The sequence below is a fragment of the Triticum aestivum genome, chromosome 4B, assembly GCF_018294505.1.
Source record: "Triticum aestivum cultivar Chinese Spring chromosome 4B, IWGSC CS RefSeq v2.1, whole genome shotgun sequence".
Taxonomy (NCBI): Eukaryota; Viridiplantae; Streptophyta; class Magnoliopsida; order Poales; family Poaceae; genus Triticum; species Triticum aestivum.
The window spans coordinates 603,865,986-603,872,432 of record NC_057804.1 but is presented as its reverse complement, the minus strand read 5'-3'; the positions used below and the strand labels follow the sequence as shown (position 1 = coordinate 603,872,432).

Sequence of the window (6,447 nt, the reverse complement as noted above, 5' to 3'; positions counted from 1 at the left end):
CCTATAATGCTTTATGAAATTGATATCTAGTAGTACCTACTATCTGGAAATTGCAGTTTATTATAACTGAAACGGGGTAGGAAGCAGGGGGGAAATGATGAAACATATAGCAGTAGCGAGGGGCTAGGAAACCGCTATAGCTAATTAATAGTAGCGTGTTCCAGAAAAGCGTTGCTAATATAGTCAACAGTAGTAGGGTGCGGACGCGCTACTACTAACAGTTAGTTGTAGCGTCGTAGTAGTAGCGCGGCAGCCCGCGCTGCTGATAGCCTCAAAACTCGCGCTACTACTAGGATTTTCCCTAGTAGTGGTGCATCAGCAAACTAAGGGTGCATGTGTCTTTATTAATATAGTTACATCCACCAAGCTACGTGAAGTTGTAACCAAATTTATATTTGTTCATTTGGACATGAGTAATATTTGTACCCTACCCAATGTAGTGGATAACTGACATAAACCACTAAAACATGTCTCTAATCTCCATACTGAAACGTACTCATAATTGTAACACTTACTTCAAAAGGAAAACATTAACAAAGTACTTTGCCTCCAAGAATAAATCAAATGATCAATAATCAAGCAATAGCATAATTATCTGGAGCTATGTTCGAATACTTGGACAATGCACAAGGGTGGGCTGAGGTATATCCTTTGAAATAAAATGGTGCCATATGAACCAACATATTCTTTTTCAGGTCAATAGTTATTGGCCATGTCTTTATGTTTTAAATTTTGAATTTACACAACAAGTAAACAACATCACCACAATCACAAGTCCATCTCAGGATAGGGTGAGATGCTTGCAGGTCCTTTAGTGTCAACTCTCTTGCATAGGAATCACTCACGGCCAGGTCAGGCAACAACATAGAATGACTTGGGTAGTCAACATAGATTTCCTTGTCATAAGCCATGAATCCCTTGCTCCAATGGTCCCAAGAAGTCATTTTGTACCATGTCATGGCCATCCACCAAATTTCTTTGGGGTTTGTCAAGTAGTCTGATGTGACACCCCAAAAATTTGGCCTTGTTTTAATGAATTAAAATTTTTGCCAGGAATTAAAACTTTGGATTTCTGAGCTCCATTTTGATTTTTAATCATTTCCTTCCCTGTTATGATGAGTTTTTCCCAAAGAGAAAACTTTTCAAATATGTTATTCGACTTGTTTAACCTCTCAAGAAAAACTTTCCTTTTATCAGTGTAACTAATTAAATAATTAAGTTGCTTGATCTTTATTTTCTTGAAAATGGTTTTTCAAGGTTAAATGGCCATATTTGAACTACAACCATTTGATAAATTCACTTAAAATTCCAACCAAAATTTGGAGATGTCATGTGATGTTTTTAAATCACTTTTATGCAAAAATATATTTCATTCATGAAATATTTTGAGCTCTACAGCAAATTTTGTTCTCTGGTCCAGTAGGCAATTTTGCACTACAACTCCTTTAAAGAATTCTTTCTAGCCTCCACCAAAATTATGGGATGATGGTAATGGCCTAAGATTCCACTTTGTGCAAAAACCTAGTGCTGTTCTTTGAAAAATTTGAGTGAATCAACCTCATCTTCAGTCTGGACCAACTTGATGGTTTGTACAGCAACCATGTTTTTACTTGCTCTTTAACCCTTGATTATTTCTCCTACTTGTAGTCCCCCATGTTAAACCCTTAAGTCCAGGAGCATGCACCTTTTGGATCATTTTTGGTTCATGAAATAATGCTATTTATTTCCTATCCAGAATTGAAGTTTTGTAAAACTTACACTAGCAAGTTTCTGCTTTTGGCCAACTAACCTCACCACCCTCGTGTACATCTAAAGAGACCACCATCTGGAGTTTTTGGCCACTCCAAGACCTGCCTAAGTGCGCTTAGCATTTTGTCAAACACCTTATGGGCATGATCTGTTTTGACATGAGTTTTGGCATTGCACTGTGAACCTAATCCCCTGACCAAACCAGCTTGTCCACTGATCTCCTTGCAAGCCCAAATCTAGACCTGTTAACCCCCAGCCTCAACCGCGACTCCTAGCATGCTCGGGCATTTCGTCGAGCACACTCAGTGCATGCACTGGACGGGCCCAGAGCGCGCATATTGCACGATGCCGCGCCCGAGCCGACACGCTGGCCCCCCTGGCTTTGGCCCACACGGCAGCACCTCGCCACGAACTCCCCGCCTTGCAGCATCACGCCAAACCACCCTGGCACGCTACAGTGCCGCCGCCAGGGCGTTCTTGGCGGCACTTCGGCGTACGCAGTGGCTCCAGCCACGGGCAGCGCCGCCCAAACCCCTCCCGCTCGCCACCTGGCCCCTGAAGCAGTGCGAGCTCATCCGCATCCATGTCCGCTAGCGCTCGTCGCCGCCACGATGCCCTGCTGCTACAGAACGTCGGTTCGCCGGAAGCTTATCCACGGCCGCCGCGGAACCGCCTTGCCTCGCTTATAAATGGACGCCCCGGGCCGTTCCCGCACACGGGCAACCTTAGGCCACCCCAATGACGCTTCCCCAGCTCGCCAGTCGACCCAGGAGAGCTTCCTTCCTCATCTCCGGCAACTCCTGCCGCCGCCACCGCCCCGGCCAATCCGGCACCTCCAGTACTTCCCCCTCTCCGTTCTCTTCACCAAGAACCCCTCTTTCCTTCCAGGAACTCAACCCCCTGCTTGATTTTGATCGGGAGCCATCGCCGCCACAAAACCACTTCGCCACCGAGGCCTCCTCCGCCGCAAAGCTCGCCGCCGGCAGCTCCCTCCGTCCCCACCGGCCTGGCAACCACCGGGATGACCGCACTGGAGTGGCGCATCCATCCCCGCCCTTAGGGCCCCGCGAGGAGCCGCCAGTCGCCGGCGACGATCGTCAGAGCTCCGCCTCCGCTCGGGACAGAGGAAGGAGAGGGAGAGAGACTAGTCAAACCTGACTAGTGGGCCCCGTGGACCCACTGTCAGTGGCCCACTCCGCCGCCACGCGTGTTTAAGTGAAGACGTAATCCACCCAGTACGTTTTCCCCGCTCCAAAAGCGTATTTCTATCTGAAACGTTTTCTTTTCTGTTTTATTTTAAAAACAGATTTGACCAAATCTTTGACTGGCTATAACTTTTTAAATATAACTCCAAATGAGTTGATTCTTTTTCCTACCTCTCTCAAATTTCACCTAGTTTATTTTAAGATTTATTTGAAAAAATTTCAGAACAACTTTTGGTGCTGTTTTTATTTTGTGTGTTAATTCTTTTATATTGCTAAAATAGGATTTTTGAAGAGGGGAGAAATGTTTCAAGTTTTGGAGTGCACCCTGCCTTTCCACACATTGAAGGCAAGCATTCTGAATCCCGACATAATATTTTTTTTGGTGTGATCGTGGATACATTTATAACACCACCGCATTTCAAAGGACTCGTTATTTCATGTGGTATGATCATATGCATGAGTGCATATTAGTGATTTCCAGGCTGTTGGAAATGAACACACTTGTGATGATAATCACCCTCATGTGCCTTGCATGCATACCGGCAGGAACCCGGGAAAACCTCTGCCTTGGGTAGGCATGAGTTTGTCGCCGGTCTCCGTCGGGACGGTTATGTCTGGTATGGCATGGTAAGGTGATATGAGCAGTGACTCTGTTGGTTGAAATATATTCGTTATACTAACCATGCAGGGAATACCTAAACCTCCTGAGTCGACCGTAGATCGAGTCTTGTGCCAGTAACCCCCATACTTGTTTCGTACTACCACTCGTCTCTACAGCAAGTAGAGTACGGTTCAGTAAGTTGTCAGCCTTTTTCTAGCACACACCGTACAGAGAGGCCATGGTGGAAGATACCGGTTGTAGCTGGTAGGCAGGCCACCTGGTCCGGGGGCATGGGTGTTTCCGGTTGGGACCGAGAGGGGAGGCCACCCCTTAGAGCGCGCGATATAAATTTGATCCCATGCTACGTGAGGTTGTAGCCTCCCCACTTAGAGTTTGCTTAACAGGTGTCGTGGGTGGTTCCAGACACGTGTGAGTTAAGCTGGTGTGTGCAAGTTAGGTGGTTTTCAACAAAAAGGCCGTAGACGGAATTAGTCCCGATGGACTAAAGAAATCCGTTACTCGTGGGTAAAGAGTACACCCTCTGCAGAGAATAAACCTATTCGAATAGCCGTGTCCATGGTTAAGGATTACAGTCTGGGATGGGTCAGGTGTCGGTCTTAGTGTCGGTCTTCGGAGGTGAAACAGTTAACCAGTAATGGAATTACTACTCGTGACTTGTGATAACTATGATTATTATTGTTGTTGACTAACCTGTGATATTATTGTTATTATCGAGTATCTCTGGGATGGTTCTACCTCCGGGATATTCACTATGATTGTTTATTTTAAAGCCCTTTATGTGGTGTCGCTCAGACGCCCAACTCTGGCATTTCTTTTAAAGCCCTTTATGTGGTGTCGCTCAGACACCCGATTGTGGCATTTCTTTTAAAGCCCTTTATGTGGTGTCGCTCAGACACCCGACTGTGGCATTTCTTTTAAAGCCCTTTATGTGGTGTCGCTCAGACGCCCGACTGTGGCATTTCTTTTAAAGCCATTTATGTGGTGTCGCTCAGACACCCGACTGTGGCATTTCTTTTAAAGCCCTTTATGTGGTGTCGCTCAGATACCCGACTGTGGCATTTCTTTTAAAGCCCTTTATGTGGTGTCGCTCAGACGCCCGACTGTGGCATTTCTTTTAAAGCCCTTTATGTGGTGTCGCTCAGACGCCCGACTGTGGCATTGCTTGTTATTTGTTTCATAAATTTTTATACTACCATGTTATTGCATTTTTATAAATAACTTGCTTGCATGCATCAGAGTTTCATTTATCTTTTGTGACTGACGTCATGAGCATAAAATATTTTTAGCACATCGTTGTTATATTATACCTGTGCTCATGATGTTTGCGAGTACATTCAAAGTACTCACTGGCTTGTCCCTGGCTATTGTCTTGGCCAGATTTTCTTGCTCGGAGAGGAGCGACGCGATGCCAGCCCCGGAACCCACACAATGGAGATAGCAGCCTCGCGAAGATAGGAGTTAACCTGGTCAGCTGTTCCTGTGGGAAATGAGCCCCATAGACACTGATGTTTCACAGACCGCTTCCGCCATCAACCACTAGAAACCGTTTGCTGTACTCACAGCCAGAATGGTCTTGTACTACATATGTTGTATTCTTCTTGGAATTGCTGTATCAAGTTGGAGCCTCATCAGCTAACAGTAATCATGGGGCTGATGAGCACGACGATCTTTTCTGGAAATTTATGTCCGGAGAACCGGTCGTGGCATCTGACTCATAGAGTGTATCCATGTCCACATACGACCTTTCATCAACATATGGTATTTCATATTTTTCTATCTTGGAAAACTTGATCATACCATTACTATATGCAACATTCCAAACTGGCCACACAGACAATTTCACGTTGTCCTTGTTGCCACACATCACCTTAGGAATTGCGATGAAGTGTGCCACACACATTTTTTCGAGCACCTTGCAGAACATAATCCCCATCCAGATATCAACCCATCCAAACTTCTCCAAAGTGAATCACATTAGAAGCTAGAAACAAGGTCATTCGTGCTCTAACATGGAGCAATAGCTCCACCTGTGGCACTTTACAGCTCTAAACCCACATCCTAAAGGAGGAGAAATGGAGGGTAAAACCCAAAGGACCGTGAATAGCATAGCGCAGCCAGGACGAAAAGGTCGTCATCGTCGTAGGGCAGGAGGTCGAGATCTGAGGATGTGAGGATGCACAGGTAGGGACCTAGGAGCAGGCACAATGATGACACGGGGCTAGCCTTGTAGACGAAGTGCTCGTGCTTCCCTCTAAGGATGGACAGGAAGAAGATGGAGAGGACGAGGAAGTCCTTCTCCACGAAGACGATTTTGGGCATGCCACAACTGTCTTCCTTAAGGCCAGGGCAGTGGATGCATAGGTAGGAGCCTAGGCAGTGATGCAAACAGTGACCTAGACAATGTGGCCGCCCTTGAGAAGGACTCCACGGTGGCGGCATTCCTTACATCGGTGAGGTACACCAGCATCTCAAGGAACACCAGGCGGAGGGAGGGGACGCTCCTTCACGATGCGGGTGCGAAGGGACCCGCATGACATGGAGAATATCTTGCTTATGTCCTCTTTGCTGTCAAAATCAAACATCATGCTCGGGCGACAGTGATCGGTGGTTGGAATAATCAGGGTTCATATCAGATTTGGGAAGTGGGAGTTGCGGCCTATCGGTCTCTTGTGAGTGTTGAGGGAGGCTGGTTGGGGACAGTTGGAAATAAAATCTTGATAGAAAGAAATAGGTAATAGTTTCCAAGGTATGTCATGTACCGATAACACTCTAGTCGAGCAAGTAGAAAAAAATTACGCTTACTGGTAGATTTTAGCATACCAACGAAACAAACACACAAGTATCAGTTCTCAGTAGCCAGAAAAGGGTGGC

The 6,447-nt window shown here is 46.1% G+C and overlaps 1 pseudogene; it reads right to left on the bottom strand.

Moving 5' to 3' along the window:
• Nucleotides 1-575: 575 nt before the first annotated feature.
• On the bottom strand, nt 576-6,158 carry LOC123090274 (uncharacterized; annotated as a pseudogene).
• Between the last annotated feature and the right edge of the window lie 289 nt (nt 6,159-6,447).